The 19478-nt window shown below is 42.5% G+C and overlaps 1 protein-coding gene across 5 annotated transcripts in view; it reads left to right on the forward strand.

Annotated features, from left to right (window-relative positions):
• The window catches only part of CDH23 (cadherin related 23), a 600475-nt gene that overhangs the window by 123508 nt on the left and 457489 nt on the right, over positions 1-19478 (forward strand). The window lies entirely within an intron of this gene.

The following is a 19478-nucleotide window of genomic DNA, read 5'->3' on the forward strand; positions in this document are numbered from 1 at the left end:
TCTCTCTCTCTCTCTCTCTCTCTCTCTCTCTCTCTCTCTCTCTCTCTTCCTCTCCCTTTCTTCTCCCTTCCATTCTAATAGGGCAGGTGGCACATATGGGGGAGTGATCATTAGGGAAGGGTGTTTTGCTTTGGAAAGTCCTAGAGACTCTTCGTCTTGGAAGATTACTTCAACCCCAGGGCTCAAACTCATACCTCAGAAGTACTTTGTGCCCTTGGGGCTCCTCTAGTTAGAGAGTGGAGGGTTTCTCCCAGAACATCCATGTAAGTAAGGTGCCCAGGCCAGCCCTCTCTTCATTGCACCAGGTGCACTCCTCTGAACTTCTCTAGCATCTGGCATTTTCTCCCTCCCCCACCCCATACTCAGTTTTCTTTTATGTATTGTCTTCCACATTTGAAAGTAAGCTCCTTGAGGGTAGACGCTTTTTCTTTTTGCTTATTTTTTGTGTTCCCAGCATTTAACACAGTGCCTGGTGCATAGTAAGCACTTAACAAAAGTTTGTTGACTGATGGACTACTGAATAGAACCATAGGGAAGTTGATTGACACATCCTTTCCATGAGCAATGGCAAGATTGAGAAGGGCTGGTGGTAGCGATAAGATGGAGGGTGCATATGTGGTAACAGGGAGGATGACAGGAAATTGGCTGAGTGAAATGAGTCCAGTCCCCTCATCTTCCAGATGAGGTCCACAGAAGTTAATCAGTTTATCCCAGATGACACAGGTATTAAGTGACAAGAGGTAAAACTTGAATCCAGGGCCTCTGTTTCCAAATCCATTGCTCTTGCTACTGTCCTGCTTTCCTATTCACTTAAACCTAAAACAATAGTCCTATCCCTATACCAGGGGAGGCCTTCCCATTGGCCCAGAAAGTCCTCCCTTTGGGCCAAGAAGAGAGGGATGTGTTGAACATGGAGGTTGGGGAGCAGGCCACTGGATGAGTGGGGCTCTTGGCTACCGCACCCTTTGCTCACCATTTGGAAGAAGCAGCACAACCAATTTGAATTTAGATGTCTCCCATCCCTGTTACTCTGTTCCTTCATCCCAAATCTCTCTTCTCCAACCTACTCCCACCCCTGTGGGGTATGGGCCTGTCCCACAATAATGACATGCATAACTGCAACACTTCATTTTGCCTATTAATGCTCTTCATGATCACTTATGCAGGCAGCCTGGCGGCAATCTGCATAATTTACACACATCATGCATATGGCTGGAAGTTGTTACATAATGCTAAGGAATTCATCCAAACAAGAACTCTCCCAGAAATGTAGCCTCATTCTCATCGGATCCTTTGGAAAATTGTCCAGGAGACTTCTGGTCTTGGGATCCAAGGGAGCCTAATTATGGCTCCTTTCAGACGCTTAAGTGGACAGAGTCACCTCTTCCCCACAATGACTCCCAAGTCCTTTGACCTTATTTCTCAGTTCTCAAGTTGCCAATGCCTCTCAGCAATGACTTGTCCTCGTGGTTCCCATTTGGCTTCCTCATGATCTTGACCCAAGATGTCCTCGGTCCCAGGTTCCCTTTTGTCTTTCCCACTCAGCTCAGCTTTCTTAGACTGGTAGAGTTGAAAGGGACCTTTCAAGTCACATGGCCCAACTTCTCCACTTGGATAAGTAACATTGTGTGTGTGTGTGTGTGTGGCACACACATATTAGACTTGGATTATGCGTAAGATAATTTTGCTTACCTTCTTTTTGCCCTTCTATTTAATTTTTTATTAAAAAGGAAGGGTCACTAAGCATGAAAGGGATGGGAGGCATATATTTTTAAATGAAGGAAAATGAAAGAGAAATAAGAGTAATTTTTTTAGCAAGTGGCAACACTCTGGCATGTATGTAGTGGAAGCATGGTTATAGTAGAAAGATTACTAGAATTAAAGCCAGCAGAGATGTGGTTTCAAATTCTACTTCTTGCACTTACCTATATGGACAAGTCATTCTAAGCATCGGTTTCATCATTTGTAAAATGGGAGTAATTGGATCATAAATTTAATCTCGGAAGGGATCTTAGAGGTCATTGAATACAGCCCTATCATTTTACAGGTAACGAAACTGAAGCCCAAAGATAATAAGTGAGTGGCCCAGGAGTACTCAGCTAGTAAATAACTGAGGCAGGATTTGAATTTGGGTCTTCCTGATTTCAAGTCCAGTGCCCTGTTCCCTAAACCTTACTGCCTCTCATAATACCTTTAGTATCTCCTTCACAGAGGTACTGTGAGACTGAAAATGATGTGTATAAAGTGTTTAAAGTGCTGTATAAATGTCTACCTTGTTATTCCGGCAATTCTTTCAGGTGACTTGAATACCTAAAATAAGTCAAGTTGGCCCCAGCTTGACCTGGTGTCAACTCCTGGTCCTTGCCCACTGAGGTGGGATGAGTAAGGACAGAATGGCCGACAAAGCTTATTTCAATTCAGAAATATGGTCAAAGGACCTTTCTACCAAGGGGTCAGAGTTGGTTATTGCTGAGGTTGAACAGCTGAGAGAATCCAAGCTGGAGTAGAAGCAGGTCAGGATCTGAGACAAGGCAAGGCTAAACCAGTATCCTCACTGAACCTGGAACAGAAGAACAAAGTGAGCATCCATGAGCCGTGTCTGAATCCAGATAGGGTAAGTACCAGACTGAATTTAAATGCAATAGCCAGGCATTTTTTCAGGAGACCTGGGTGAGAATCTCAGCTCACCCACCCAGTGATTATGTGCCCTTTGGCTAAATTGCTTAACTGCTCTAAGCCTCATTGTCTTCATCCAAAATATGGGAATATTAATGTTTTAATGATTTTGTTTGTAGGTTGGTTGTTCTAAGAAAACCACTTTGTAAACTGTAAAGTACTACAATAATGTGAAAATTACTTTAAGCAGAGATATGGTGCCTTCTAAGGCACCTCTGGTTCTAGAGAGAGGATATTGGCTCCAACCTTAAAGAGATCAAGCCTTTAGAGTGGTATTGTTTCCATTAGCCCATTATCTTCAGCTTCCTAACCTCAAGGGCTTTCTGAGTCCAAAAGCAAAGCTACATTTTTGGCAAAGTCCAAGGGCATCATACGACCCAGGGACATGACTTCCCCCACTTCTTTGTCTTAGGTTAGGAGCTTTCTGATTGTCCCGTGGACACATGGCTGGAGATCTTTGAGCTATCAGCATTTTGGAGTAGAGTCCTGACATTGGGCTTCTGATAATGGTTCATTTTTTAAGTTTTCTAATATCTCTTTAAGAGCCCAGAGCTGAGGCTGCCTTGGGTATCTCTAGACTGACAGTATATTTCAGCATATCTTTCCCTACCCCATCATTACTGGCTTTGAGAAGCATTGTCTAAGAAAAGGTGCTTGATGAATAAGTGCCCCTTGCCCTCAAAGAGACACTCGAGTGATTGGCAGCTAGTGCGTTCCAGTGAGAATCACTCTCTATTTTTCTCCATGTAAGGAGATACCTATGGGAGAGATGTTAGAATGCAATAAGCCAGAGGAAACAGACATTCTTAGGTCTGGATAAGGGAAGAAGAGCAGTGGAAACCTCATAGCTGAAAGGGACTCTCTCCTTCTCTTTGTCAAGGCAGTTAACTACGAAGAGCAACAGTGAAGGTAGCCTGGTACTGGTGATCCAACCTTGCTGCTTGTCTCCCCTCATAGAAAGACAGTTACTATTTGAGAATGTAGATCGATTCTTCAACCAGGATGCTTATGAGACCACATCAATAGGGACTTGTGTTGGATTTCCTTTCTTCTCTTGCCCACTGATGAGAGTTAGGTTGGCTCCCTTGGAGCCTGCCCATTTGGATCTGGTTCTGCTTCCGGGGACTAGTGTCTCATATGTGTGTTTCTAGGAGAGAGCAGGGGTCCCTATTAGAAAACCTGCTTGACTCTTTGTGGGTAATAGGAAGCTGAGTGGCTACTGTGGGAAGAGAGCTTACTTTGGAGTCAGAGAACCTGAGTTCAAGTTCTGTCGTTATCCCTGTGTGACCCTGGGCAAGTCACTTCACTTTGCTGCATCTCATCTAAAAACAATGTATTGGACCAGATGACCTTTGAGGTCCCTTCCAGCTCTAAGTCTATGTACTGTGAGCTAGGGAGCTAGCCTCAGTTAGACTAGGAGGGGATGTCACAACTGGGGAGAAGTGGCCTCCAACCAAGCTGTTTTGGCTTTGGTCTGAGAGTTTAGCTCTGAGATGTCCTATCACAATTTCATCAGTGCAGGACTTGGGGGAAGATGCTCTTGTCCCATTTTACAGTGAGAGTTTAATTGATAATGGTGCTCTTGACTTGAGTTTGGCTACAGGACTTTTTTTATAACCAGTCATAAATGGAGAGCAGAGGGCTCGCTGTTGGAGTTGGTATATCATAGTGGATTTCTGGCCCAGAGGAGGGTTAAAGGGTATATTCCTGAAATATATTGCAAGGATAACCATTATTTCAGTTATCGTGCATAATAGAATACATGTGTGTGTTTGTGTGTTTGTGTGTTCGTATGTATGAGTGTATATATATGTGTATATATGTATATACATATATACATACACACATACATACATATATATATATATATCATAGAGAAACAAATTTGGAAACACATTTGGTAGAAGATCAGGAGATATTCTAGGGTATACGTATATATAGGATATAAGTGAAGCCAAGGCACCCTTCTCCCCTTGAGGAGTGACTTTCTGGCTCTAGCTACAAGATGCCAATGTGATATTCTCAGGAGATACAGTGCTTCTCTTTTTTTGCCATATATCTAGGAAATAGCCCAGTGCCTAGCAAACAGTAGGCACTTAATAAATGCTTTCCCCTTCTCATTGGTCCTTATCCGTCTTTCTTTGGGGGAAATAGAGACATTCCTCTTTAAAGAGGCTCTTTGCTCCAGTTGGTAAAGGGCTTCCTTACCATGGGATTCAATGACTACATGGAAAGAGATAGGAGACTTAGTGGGAAGAGACTAAGCAGAGAAGCTCCCTTAAAGAACATGGTGGCCAGCTGTCTGGCCTGATCACAAGGAGCTGAGGGAGCCCATGGCAGGATGGTGTGGAATCGGGGGCCAGCAGACCCACTGGCTCCTTCATGAGGGCGAAGGAAGGGAGGTAAGAAAGGCCAAGTAAAGCCTCAGCATCTGTTCTAGGGCCCTTCCCCCCCCCGACCCCCCCCATCCAAACTTCTCCTGGCATAAACAGTGTTGGGAGCGACATTTGCATAAATCTCATTAGAAAAAAGTGCAAGTTTCATAAATCTTGTGATAAATTAGTACGATATCATTCTAAACGTGATGTATTAATTTTAGGGCAAAATGAATAGTGCTGTGATCATTGTGGGTAATTATGAGTCTCCTCAAAGAGGAAGCTATTTCTGAAGGGACTTTTCTAGTTGGTCTTTTCTTAGTTGGGGGGGGTGACAAGGGGTGATAAGGGGAGTGTCTTTCTCACCTTTCTATTTATTTTTGAGCACCTGCCTTCTTCAAAATCATTTTTTTTCTTGCCATTTGGCCTATTTGGTCAATGTCACTTATCCTCCACGACCTCCTTTCTGTTTTCCTTGGTTTGGGTCACTGTCCAGAGCTAACTCCCTTGGAGATGGCCAGTCACCCACTAGGTTGAGTATTGACTTCTGGGGGACTGGTTCACTTTTGTAGGAAGGATAGATAGGTCAGGATCTTTGTATAGTTGTATACCTTAGAAATAAAAATATCAGAAAGGACTTTTGAGATCATCTGATTCACGTGTCATTCATTCATTCATTCATTCACTAAGCATTTATTAAATGCCTACTATGTCTTGGTCACTGAAACATAGTTGTTGAAGCTGTAAAGACAGAAAAAAGCAGTCCCTGCCCTCAAGGCACTTACATTCTGGGGTTAGGATGGGGGAAAGATGTTAAAACAGAGAAGGAAACATATACAAAATAGATAAATGTGTTTTTCATGGTGGAGTTAAGAAGAGCAATAACAATAATAATAATAATATTTATATAATGGTTTAAAATTTGCAAAGTACTTTACATATTATCTTGTCTATCCTCATGATAGTCCTGTGAACTGGATGCTATAATCATCTCCTTTTTTTACAAGACAGGTAACTGAGGCTGGAGACGTTAAGTGACTTTCACAGGGCCATATGGGTAGTAAGGGTTTGAAGGTGGATTTGAAGCCAAGTTCCAGCACTGCACCAGCTTGCCTCCTCCCAATACAGGGCATGAGGTTGGGTTTCTAGTAGGAAGTTGCTCTTGAGTTGAGTCTTAATAGAAGCTAAGGGCTGTCAGAAGCAGAGTTGGGGGAGGAGTCCATTCTAGGCATGGTGGATAGGGAAATGAAATGTCTGTCGTATACAGAGAATGCTGAAGAGGACAGTGCTGCTATAATGCTCCCTGTATGAAGGAGAATGATGTGTAATAAATGAGCTTGGAAAAAAAAGCTGATCATGAAGCCAGATTGTGAAGAGCTTTAAAAAGAAAGAAGTTTGCATTATATCCTAGAGTTAAAAGATGGTGCAGTGGATAGAGCGCTGGGTCTAGAGTCAGAAAGACCTGAGTTCAAATCCAGCTTTAGAGACCTACCAACTGTGTGATCCTGGGCAAGTCACTTAACTTCTATTTGCCTCATTTCCCTCAACTGTAAAATGGAAACAATAACAGTGCCTACCTCACAGAGCTATTATGGGAATTTGTAAAGAGTGCTTAGGCCAGTGCCTGGCACATATAGGTGTAATATAAATGCTTATTCCTTTCCTTCTTCCCACTGAAACTTCTTGTTCAGGAGTGACATGGTCAAACTCATTTTGCATATGAAGAAACTGAGGCCCAGAGTCAGGAAATGATTTGCCCAGGGTCCTACAGTTTACCTCATGGCAAAGCTATGAAAAGACTAGAACTCACATCTCCTGACTGCTTGTGTGATGGTCTTCCCACCATGCTTTCTTCAGATTTAAGGAGATTTTTGTTATTTAGTCGTTTTCAGTTGCGTCTAACTCTTCATGATCCTTTTTGTGGTTTTCTTGGCAAAGATACTGGAGTGTTTTGCCATTTCCTTCTCCAGATCATTTCATAGATGAGGAAACTGAGGCAAAGAAAGTTAAATGACTTCTCCAGGGTCACACAGCTAGTGTCTGAGGCTGGTTTTGAACTCAGGTCTTCCTGACTCCAGGTTCAGCACTCTATCTACTGTGCCACCTAGTTGCCCTCTAAGGAAGTTCCTCTGGTGTTTGGTTGATTCCAAGCTGTAAACCTGAATACTAGATTATTGAAAGCTCCATGAATGTAAAAGGCCCATGTTTTATCTAACCTTTATACTTTCTCCTAGCACCATCGCATGCCCTACATACAGTGGGTGCTTAATAAATGTCTGTTGACATTTATCATTATGAATTTACTGAATGAATGGGTGCAAATATGAAGCTAGCCATATTCATGTTGAAGTAGGGTAGGATATATCAATTGTGAGTCTTTAGGGGGTAAATGCTAGAGAAGGAGACCTCCAAGGAAAAGGGGATGAGAATTCTAAGTCCATTTTCTTTAGAGGGGAAGGAGAGAGAGAGAGAGAGAGAGAGAGAGAGAGAGAGAGAGAGACCATAATATGAGAGAGGGAGAGAGGAAGAAGGGGAAGGAGAGAGAGGGAGGGAGGGAAGGTGGGGGAGGGAGAGAGGGAGGAGGAGAGAGAGAGAGAGAAAGAGAAAGAGAGAATGAGAGAGAAGAGAGGAGAGAGAAGGAGGGGGAGGGAGAAGGGGAAGGAGAGAGGAGGGAGGCAGGGCAGGAGAGAGAGAGGGAAAGGGAAAGAGAGAGCAGACCAGCATGTGTCTGCCTCTGTTTGGATAATCTCTTTGAGAGACTATAAAGGCCTGCGGTGCTCTGTTTATTTTAATGATAATGTCAAGTTCAATTTGCCATCAGTTTTCCACATTTCCTTTTGTAAAGTTAATAGAACTGTTCAATGAATTGAAAAGTTTCAGGAGAGGGGAAAGAACCCACCCCACTATTATCACTGTTATTAAATCTGGAAACCACCACTTGGTTCTGTGGGCTTTTGTGACAGGACGTCCAGCCTTGTTGGCCTCTGCTCTTACATAAGGACAATCAAAGGTCGAAGGGACATTGCTGCCTCTCTCTCCGCCTCTGTGAGAGGCAGCGTGCTGAGGGGCAGAGGGTAACGAATGTGGACGGCAGAGGCCTGGTGGAGATCACTGCCCTGACACTGACCTCCCCAGGGCTCAGCGTCCTCCACGGTCAAAGAGGATGCTAATCCTTAACCCCCATCATTGCTGGGAGCAAAGTAAACCTTCGAGGGCATCAGAATTGGGCTTTTGTGCCTAAGGTGAAATTTTCAATCTGATACATTCAAACAAGTATTTATGAAGCCCCTGGATTTGGGATTTGTGGTTGAGGAATTTAGAGACAAAGTGGTGTAGTCGAATGGATAGAGGGCCAGCCTCAGAGTCAAGAGCCCTGGGGTACATGGTCAGCCTTGGACAGGGACAAATGCTAGTCATGAGACTCCTCCCAGGTGCCTTTTCAATCACATTCCTGAGGAGCTGCTGATCTGTGTCAGCAAAAGGATTTTCCCGAAACTGGTGCTCCCTACACTAAAGAAATCACGGATTCAGACCCAGTCTCCCAACATCCCCCTCCCCCGAATGTGCTGGAGGTGCACATTTCTGCTCTCTCCCGGTCAGTTCTGTGCTTCTCCTCACCCCAGTTAGATTAGGAACTCTAGAGCAAAGGTATCTATGTCTGAGAATAGTAACAGCCTTTACTTAACCCTTTACAAACATGATCTCTTCTGATCTCCCCAGCAACCCTGACAGTCAACTGTCATCCCCATTTTACAGGTGAGGGGTCAGCACCAAAGAGGCTCAATTATTTACCCAAGGTCACACTAGTAGTAGTAATCAGAGGCAGGATCTGAACCCAGAGCCCTGTGGACTTCAGATCCGCTCCTTTCCCCACTCCTTGTTGCCTGCTGCTTCTCTGTGTTTCTGCAGGCTCTTCACAGCCCCAAACACAAGGCTCAGCAGAATCCTGGAATTAGAGTCAGAATAACTGGAGGTAGAAAGTGTTCTAGCCCTCATCTAGAATAGGAAGGGGGGAGCCACAGAAAGGGGGCCGCTAAGCTGCGCAAAAGGCTCCCTGCGGGCTGCATACTGACTTCATTTTCAAATGTAATGTCATCTATGTTTTATTTTATTTTTATTTATTTTGTTAAGTGTTTGACAATTACATTTTAATCTATTTCAGGCAGCACTCTGGAGTGATGTAGGTCAAATGTGGCCTGGGGCTGTGTCTGACACTGCTGGTCTAGACCAACCCCTTCAAGTTGCAGTTGGGGAAACTGAGGCTAAGGGAGATTGTGAGTGCCCAGCTCGGATAGTTAGTGACCAAGCCAGGATCAGAGCCCTGTGTCCCAATTCCCAGTCTGGTGTTCTTTCTTGTTCTTCCTACTATGGCACAAAAATATTAATAATATAAGATAATTAATATTGATAAATAATCCCCCTCCCCTGCAGTAAAGTGTAAGCTTTTTGAGGGAAAGAACTGGGTGTTTTTCATTTTCTCTTTCCATCATCAGTACTTACCACAGTGCCTCCCACATTTTTGCTGTTGTTTAGTCATTTCAGTCACGTCTGACTCTTCATGACCCTATTTGGGGTTTTCTTGACAAAAATACTGGAGTGGTTTGCCATTTCTTTCTCCAACTCATTTTACAGATGAGGAAACTGAGGCAAACAGGGTAAAGGAACTTGCCAAAAGTCACACAACTTATAAGCATCTGAGGCTAGATTTGAACCCAGGAAGATGACTCTTCCTAACTCCAGGCTTGGTGCTCTATCCATTGTACCACCACATAGTCGATGCTTAATGAATGATTGATGAATTTAAAACTTTGTTGATGAATTGTCCTTCTTAGCCAGTTATGGTCCCAATTCCTTTGGCTCTGCTGACCAGTATACTGAGTTCTTTGCACCAGAAGCCCCACTCAGGTACTCCTGTCTGAAGGAGACAGATACCAGCCAGCAAAATGTGTGGGCAATCCTGGCTTCTCTGCAACCTGTCTCTTAGTAACCTTGATAACTTCTTGCTCATTCTTTCTGAGCATCCACATCAAAGAATAAGGGATATCTGGTAATATTTAGAATTAACAGGTCTCGTATTTTTTTATTCTGGTTTTATTTTGCAGGAGGCAGTTGGAGGGGAGAAAAATGATAATGTGTTAGAAGATGGAGTACAGATGCTCCTTGTCAGGTTCAGAACAGCACCTCGGGCTCCAAATGGAGCCAAGTCATTGAAACATAAGGGTTAAAGTTGTTTTCATCCATCGAGACCATTGCCTTTAAGAAAGAAAAAGAAATAGAAACATCTCTTCCTTCTCAGAAGCCTTCTGTATAAAGTGCATCCCTAAAAGATGTATTTAATACATCTTTCTTTATGTGTTAATTAGACTTTCCCCTTCGACAGCTAGACTGCATCTGTTTACCCCAAATGAGCCTGGGTGCTGCTTTTCCTCTATCTCTCACAGAGGGTAATTATTTATTGTTTGCTGACTGTTGACAAGTGTGTAGAACACTGGAGAGATAGTGGAAGGGGGAAAGAAAAGATCCCTGCCTCAGAGGCTTCAATTCTAAGGCAGACCAAATGAGTTATTTATTAACAGCTGCTAAGGTAGTAGTGTATATACCCTGTAGGGGCTCAGTCTGTGTTGGGAGGTTGTGTAGTGATGTAGAGAGAGAGCGTCATGTATCTGGAATGTAAAGATTGGGCTCTAGTCCTGCCCAGACCACTCCTTCCTACCAAGGCCACCTAGCTGTGAAGATGAAGACTTTGTGAGCTGATTAGTCAACTTACCACCATTGCCTGAGGATCAAGGTGGAGAAGAGGAATCATGTAGGGTTTATCTGAAAGGTTAAGCCTACTTCCTGAATCCAAGGGATGAATGATGGGGAGAGCAGATGTGGCATTCTCAAGAATGGGCAAAAAGAAGATAAGCCTTGGGAGCTATGGCAGCTATTTGGTTAGTGCCAAGCTCTATGGAGAGAGGAAAGCCATGCTCTGAACCCTGAGTTGGCACAGGGAAGTTTGGGGAAGGAAATAAAATCACTTGAAGTCAAACTAAGTTCAGGAAGCAGGACAATGAGAGGTAAACAGAGACTTGGTTAAAAGAGGTAGCCTCAGGAAAGTGAAAACCGAGACAAATGTAGATTATCCATAGAAATCAAGAAACTTGACTTTTGTCTGGCCCCTGAGGAGACTAATGGAAACCATGGCTCTGGACTGAATGAATCCCTGAACCTACCTGTAGAATTCTTCCTTGGTCTACTGGCCCAGGCACAGCCTTTCATGAGCAACCATAGTTGGGTCTCACATGAGATTGGGACCCACTCGTTACCTGAAGACATACTTTTACTTCTGGCTAATGTCAATGATAGTTGTTTGAAAGTGGAGAGGGTGGCTCTGAGGATCAATAGTAATAATTATTGGATTTTCTTGGCTTCTCTGCCTTCCTTCAAATCTCAGCTAAAAACCCCCTTTCTTCAAGAAGTCTTTCTCAGTCCCATTTAATGCTAGCACCTTCCTGTCAGATTACCTCCAACTTAACCTATTTATATCTTGTTTGTACAGAGTTGCCTGCATATCCTCTCTCCCATTAGATAGTGAGGTCCTTGAAGGCAAACACTGTTTTTGCCTTTGTTTGCATCCTAGCACTTAGCACAGTTCTTGACATGTAGAAAGTGCTTATAAAATGCTTGTTGACTGTAAGATGCTTGTCACATCCTTCTTTATAGTCCCAGAACTCTGGGCTTGGGAATCAAGGCACCTAGATCTCAGTCCTGTCTATGTTACTGACCCATTGCATGCCCCTTGCCTAGTCTTTCATCCTGGCATAGAGGAAAGCACCTTGAATTTGGAGTTAGAAGACCTGGGTTCAAATCCCAGGTTGCTATCAATATGATCCTTTTCCATCCCTGAACTTCATTTTCCATATCTTTAAAATGAGTGGGGTGGATTAGTCTTGTAAGATCCCTTCAAGCTCAAATATGCTATGATTCTGTGGCCCGGATTTGAGTCCTATATCTTCAACTTAATAATCAGATGACTTTGGACAAGTCACTTAACCACTCCGACTCAGTTTCCTGATCTGTCTACTGGAACTCTCTCTCTTTTCATAAGGTGGTTGTGAAGATCAAATGTACAAATTGAGTATGACAAGCACTTCCCAGTCCGTTGTAAATGGAATCTATTCTTCTGCTTCTTATTTGGGAATGTAGTGTCTACCTCTGCAGAATAGCGAGATGATTAGTCCGATTATATCTCATTCTTACCTTCTCCAAAAACGTCACCGATGTGAAGTCCCTGTTCTCGGCTCTTATACAATCAAGAAATTGGAAAAGACCTTAGAGGTCCAAGTCAGGGAGTTCCTCCACAATGGAAGTGTCAAACACATGGCCTCTGGGCCACATGTGACCCGCACAACTGCCGAGTATGGCTCAAGCCAGATTAAAATGTAGGTCCTATCAGATTTTAATAGATCTTTGTATTAATAGAAAAAAAGGAAACATTAACACATGTGGCCTTTTAAAGTCAATATGTGACCCATAGGAATTCTTAGAAATGGTTTAGTGGCCCCTGTCTCTATTAGGATTTGACATCACCACTCTACAACAGTCTTTGCTTGAACACTTATGATAATGGAGAGTTCATTACCTCAAGAGGCAGCCTGTTTTATTTTTAATAGCTCTAATTATTGACAAGTTTTTCCTCATTTTGAAACTACCACCCACTGATTTTTTAACCTCTATAATATCACAGAATATCTAATAATTTTACCCTGAAATAGGCTTTTATTTGAAGTCATCTGTATCTTGTCTCCTCTAAATTTTTGTCTTGTTGAAGCTTTGCATCCTCATTTGCTTTAACCACTGAGGAGCCATTCAAACTTTCAACATTCTGCCTTTCTGTGGATATCTTTTAGTTGGTTACTATGCTTTTTAGAATGTAGAACCCAGAATGGAACACAATATTCTAAAGGTGGTTAGACCATTGCAGAGTAGAGTGAGTTAATTTATTATCAATTTCCCTTGCCCTAGCATGGTTTTATGTTAATATTTGCTTATGTGTATAATGGGGATTTGGCACATGGCCAAGATGGAGTCACGTACATGGAAGATGCTGGAGGCCTGCTTCTGGGAGGCAGGGAATTTGATGCTTGTGTTGATATTCTGTGTTGGCTTACCATGTGATTGAAAGCAGTCTTTTCCATTGGCTGTGTAGCTGGAACTATCCACATCATTAAAATGATCGGACTGAGCACAGTTGCTCTGTTTTCCCTGCATTCCTATCTAAGGGTGAAGATTGCCTTCACTTACAACAGAATGTCCATACATGCTCTAGTTTTCCTGTGTCCCATGAGCAGGTGCCCAGGATCTTCCATGTGGGTGACTTCATCTTAGGTATCTGAACATGCTCTAAACTCCATTGCCTATGTCTTATTGTTCCCACTAGAGTTTAAGCCACTTGAGGGCAAAGTCCATGTCTTATGCATTTCCCTCATTACCTAGCACTGTGCTTTACATATAGTAGACAATCAGTGAATGTTGAGTGAATATTTCCACTAAGCTTAAAATAATATTGGTTCTTTGGGAAAACATAGCTGTCAGTCACCTAGCATTTATTAAGCACGTACGATGTATCAAGCATTGTGCTAAGCACTGGAGATGCAAAGAAGGGCAAAAAGCCCATAAATACCCACTATCTCTGTCTACAAGGAGCTCACATTCATTGGTTCACATTAAGCTTGCATTTGACTAAATTTCCTATTCTTTTTCACATGAACTTCTGTTTAAAATGACTTAACATTTATCCCTGTTAAACATTCATCTTGTTAGTCTCCTCTGGTGGTCTTCAGGTCAGACCTGTTTCTCATACTTGTATCTGCCATGCTGCTCACCTTGAACAGACACAAAGAGGTTATCAAGTCTCCAGCATCAGTCCTTAGGTTTTTGGCCCTAAAAGGGAGTGATATGAAGTCAGAGAGAATTCAACAGCTTTGTCAGCTTCTACCTGGACTAACATCCCCTTCCCTCATCCTATGACCATAGCTCCTCCCCTGAATTTTCTGTTCTGAGGACATAGGTAGGAAGCTATATGTACCACCTAGCCTTCTTTACCCAGGTCATTTGCTGGTCCATGGCAAAGAAAGAACTGTAGTTGTTTTCACACTGAACTGTTCTATGCGTTCCCATGATACTCTCTGCATTTTCTTGACATCCTCAACCTCTCTCCTGAGGAAAAACCATGGATCTGGGTCTCCCTAAGCCATTGAGAAATCCACTTCCCGGGACTTATGTCTTATCTGCTTTTGTTTCTAGCCCCTCCCTCTCTTGGTGGTCTAACTCTTCTTTATCCATAGAATGTAAACTTTTAGAGGACAGAGACTATTTTTTGGTTTGTCTTTAAATCTCTAACATCTTGTACATTCTTTTGTTGTTGTTTTTTTTTTTATTGTATCTGTGACTTTTTTTAATTGACACAAGGAACTCCTGGTAGGGAAATCCCTTCTAACAATGCAGATTGGCACCTGTTCTTCAATTTACAGCCTTAGAAAAGATGTAGTGGACAGAGAACAGGACTTGGAGCTAAGAGGAAGCTGGGTTCAAATCCTGCCTCTGATAACTATTGGCTATGTGATTCTGAGCAAGTTACTTAATCTCTTAGTGTTTTATACAGAGAAGGTGATTCATAAAAACTCAGGTCAGACTATGTCATTCACACACACACACACACACACACACACACACACCCTCCCCCCAATTCAATAAACTCCAGTGGCTCACTATTGCCTCTAGGAGCAAAAACAAAATGCTCTGCTTGACCTTCAAAGACCTTCATAACCCAGATCCCTCCTTCCTTTCCAGTCTTCTTTTACCTTACTCCCCAACACATCCAATGATACCAGTCTCTCATATTCCATGAACAAGACACTCGATCTTTCTTAGCTCTGGGCATTTGCTCTGGCTGTCTCCCATGCCTGGAATGCTCTCCCTCCTCAACCTTGCCTACTGATTCTCTGGCTTCCTTTAAGTCCCAACTAAAATTCCACCTTCTGTAGGAACCATCAACCCCTCTTAATTCCATTGCCTTCCCTTCATCCAATCTATAGCTTGTTTTGTATATATTTGTTTGCATGTTGTCTCCCTTCATTAGATTGTAAGCTCCTTGAGGGCAGGGACTGTCTTTTGCCTCTTTTTGTATCCTTGTGCTTAGAACAGTGCCTGACATAGTAGGTGCTTAATAAATGCCTATTGTTTGGTTAATTAAAATGCTTTTTGGATGGGAATGGACTAATGAAAGTCTGGGGAATTCCATCCCAGACTTTGTACTGGAAAGCAAATAATAATGAAGATAATGAAGATTATAATCTTTTTCACAAATAGCAAGCTCTTAGGAGCTGAGCATTGCTATGCTGTGGCCTCAGCCTTGGCCAGACCTGCCTCTTCTGTAGGATGTTTGGTGTAGAATCTCTAGATTTGTTTACAGACAAAAAAGTTGGGAGGAAAAGGCTCCCATTTGACATAGTGGTCCTCAGTGAGAAGCTATGCCTTATAATAGCACCTTAGATTCATAGTCCAGTGAGGCTGGGGGTGAGTCAGGGAGTACCAGAACATATAATCATATTTATAACCAGATTTTTTTTTCCTTTGGGGATTATTGGTTGTAGAATTCCTAACCGTGCTCTCCTTCATTAATGCAGATAGTGAAGAGTTAACACTATTTAGCTTCTTCCGCTAGAGTGACCCTTAGCATATTTTTGTTTCTCTTATGATATTTATCATAACCTCTCTGTGATGCTGGGAGATGACAGTCTTAGGCTTCTTTTCTGGCCCTCTCTCTATTGGCCTCAAGCTGGCTGGTATGGCTAGAAGGTGGACATTGGGGGAGTAAATAAATCAAATTCAACTAGGCAGGGGAGTTCACTTAATTCTCCTCTGGTTTCATGATTTGGACTTGAAACCCAGGGCACAGAGTCCTGAAATGATTATTATTAGCCAGTGTTCATTTGGTACTTTAAAGTAAGCACAGCCTTTTACATAGATTGACTCATCTGATCCCCACACCAACCCTGGGAAGTGCAGTAGATGCTATATCATTATCAGCCCCATCTTATAGCTGAAGAAACGGAGGCTGAGAGAAGTTAAGTGACTTAGCTAGACAGTTAGCACATAACCAGGCAGGATTAGAACTCAGGTTATCCTGATTCCAAGCCCAATACATCACCTGTTCCCATCTTTAAAATGAGTGACATTGGTGCAACCTCTAGACTAACCTTATGGTGAAACCAGGGAGGTTGAGAGCATGAGGTCCTTTAGACATATTGATGTATCTTGCTTGTCCATTTAGATCATAGGTCATAGAGTTAGAGCTGAGCGAAGGGACCTGAGAGGCCATTAAATCCAACTTCGTTATTTTATAAGTGAAGGATTGAGACCAAGAGGTTAGGTGACTGCCCAGGGAACTAGAGGAAGTAAAAGAATAGAATTGAGCTTTGGTCCTCCAACTCCAAACCCAGCCCCCTCCCGCTGGACCACCCTATGTCTTGATCTATATCCCCAGAGTATGGGCTAGTTTCTCTATTTTACCCATAAAAATCTTGGATCCCAGAGCAGAACATGGTGGTCATACTTCGTTATTGTTCAGTCATTTTAGTCATATCTAATTCTTCATGATCTCATTTGGGGTTTTCTTGACAGAGATCCTGGAGTGGTTTGCCATTTCCTTCTCCAACTCATTTTATAGATGAGGAAACTGAGGTAGAGTTAAGTGACTTGCCCAGGGTCACACAGTTTGTGTCTGAGGCTATGTCTGAACTCAGGGATATGAGTCTTCCTGACTCCTTGCCTGACACTCCATCCACTGTGCCACCTAGCTGCCCATTATACATAGCAAAATCAATGATTAGTGCCTATTATATGCTAGGCACTGCTCACAAAACTAAGACAGTCTCCACTATCAAGGAATTTATATTTAACTGGAAGTTGGTGGCAGAGCTAAAATTAGAGTGTAGTTCTCCTGACTCTCAGGCAAGGGTTTGACTCCAGACTAGGACACTAAACTGTGTCATGGCTAACCTAGAAAGGGAAGAGGAGGCAAAGTCTCTCTGGAGCCTCCCCTGGGGACTCCAAGGTAACGTGTGAGCCAGAAGACTTGGGTCCAGATCTCAGCTCTTCCACTTACCACATGTGTGACCTTGGACAAGTCCCTCCTCCTCTGTGGGCCTCAGCTTTCTCATTTATAAAATGATGGGGGAGGGGGGTGGAGGTGGGACTGGATGTTCTCCCAAGTCCTTTCCAGCTCTAAAGCCTATGGCTTATATCCTACGATAGTGAGAAGTGTGAAGAGCATGTGTGTTGGTGGAAAGTCGACTACTGTTCTGGGAAGGTGGAGAATGTGCCAACTGGGTAATTACAGTGCTTCCCTCCTTAAATATAATGTTAAAACTGCACCTTTAATTAGTGCACTTAGAAAAGGTCACTAGCAATTACCTGGGAAACAAAGTGGGAACACTCAAGTAATCGGTTACGAGAAAGCCAAGTAGGACCATTCTGAGCAGTGTATAATTGAAGAGAAAATGGATAAAAGTCCAAGAAATTATAGGGTTAGTGACAGCTGAGGTTGGACTGGCCCATCCTCACTCCTCATGCCTCCTTGCTAGGGGTCTAGGCACCAGGCCTTGGAGTGTCATAGTTAGGGACATCCTTCACTCTGTGTGGCTCCCTATGCCAGATAGCTGTATCTGTGATTGATTCTTTAAAGTACCAAGTCATCCCCAGCTGGCTAGTGACAGTGTCCCCTCCACTCCTCACCGCTTAGCAGGGGCCAATCAGTGGAATCAGCTGGACACTGAGGTTTGGGGAGCATGATGCGGCTAGGCTTTCTTAGGTAGACCACTGATTGATTGGGATGCTTTGGATGAAGTAATTTGCATGACAGCAGCAGAATGTCTAGCACTAAATTAAGAATCAGAAGACCTGGTTTTGAATCCCAGGTACTTTATTTACTACTGGCAGGACCTTAAACAAGTCACCTAATTATACTGGACCTGTTTCTGTAAGAGAATGGGGTTAGATGTGATCACCTGTACTTTAAATCGATCATATTTTCATCATAAAGTGATAGATTTACAGCTGGGAGGGACCTTAGAAAAACATCTAGTCCAACTTCTCATTTTACAGATGAGGAAATTGAGGCCCAGAGAAGTTAAATGAATTTGCCAAGTTGACATAGCTAGTAAGTGTCTGAGGTGGGATTTGAACTCCTGGGTCTTCTTGACTCCATTATATCCATTATATAACACTGACTCTCCTATGATTCAGTTACCTGGCTGACCAGTGACAAAGAATTATTCAAGAAGCTTCTACTTTCCCTCTAGCTCAGTTCCCTCATTTCAAAATTCAAGTTCAGAAAGGTTAAAGGACATGCCCATAGCTCCCAGCTAGTAAGCAGCAAATATGAAATTCAAACCCTGCTCTTCTGACTCAGAATCCAGCAATCTTTCTTCATACTGGGTACCACAATACCTTGCTTCTGTCCCCTCCAATCACCTTAGCTTATTCCTCATTGACCTTTGGAACTTTGCTCAGCAGAAGCTATGTCTGACTGCTTTTCATGGCACCGACCAAATGGTGATTCTCTAGTGTCATGGGACTGAAAGTAGTACCTTAAGTCTAGTGATGTACTATTTTTTACTTTATCTTGTTTTCAATTGTTATTTCTATTTATTATTTTTACCTCACCTATGTTTTCTGGTTGATATACTCCTTTCCAAGATCAACATGTCAACCATGTCTAATATCATATGCAATGGTTCATACCCATAGTCCTCCACTTCTGCAAAGAAGGGAGGAAAATGCATTCTCATATGTCTAATTTGGGGGTCAAGTTTGGTCATTATTATTTCACAATATTCCATTTTTATCATTTTACTTTATTGTTTTAGAGGCAGCTAGGTGGCATAGTAGGTAGCTCTCTGGATCTGGAGTCAGGAAGACCTGAATTCAAATCTGGCTTCAGACATTTACTAGCTATAATATATACTATATGTAGTATGTGTACATATATACACGTGTACATACACGCACACAGAGTACTCTGGGCAAGTCTCTTAATATCTATCTGCCTCAGTTTTTTTTATCTGTAAATGGAAATAATAGTGTTACCTATCTTCCTGGGTTGTTGTAAGGGAAAAAATAAGATAATATTTATAAAGTACTTTGTAATCTTTACACTATACAAATGCTAGCTATTGTTTCATTGTAATTTCCATTCACAACGCTGTATTTATTGTGTATAGTTTTCCTGGTTCTGATTACTTCATTTTGCATTGGTTCATAAATGTCTTCCCAGGCTTCTCTGTATTCATCATGTTCATTGTTCTTTAGAAGACAGTAATATTCCCTTATATACGAGTATTTATTCAGCCATTCTCCAACAAATGAGGTAATAATTACAAA

This window comes from Vombatus ursinus, unplaced genomic scaffold (assembly GCF_900497805.2).
Source record: "Vombatus ursinus unplaced genomic scaffold, bare-nosed wombat genome assembly UNPS02000749.1, whole genome shotgun sequence".
Classification (NCBI taxonomy): Eukaryota; Metazoa; Chordata; class Mammalia; order Diprotodontia; family Vombatidae; genus Vombatus; species Vombatus ursinus.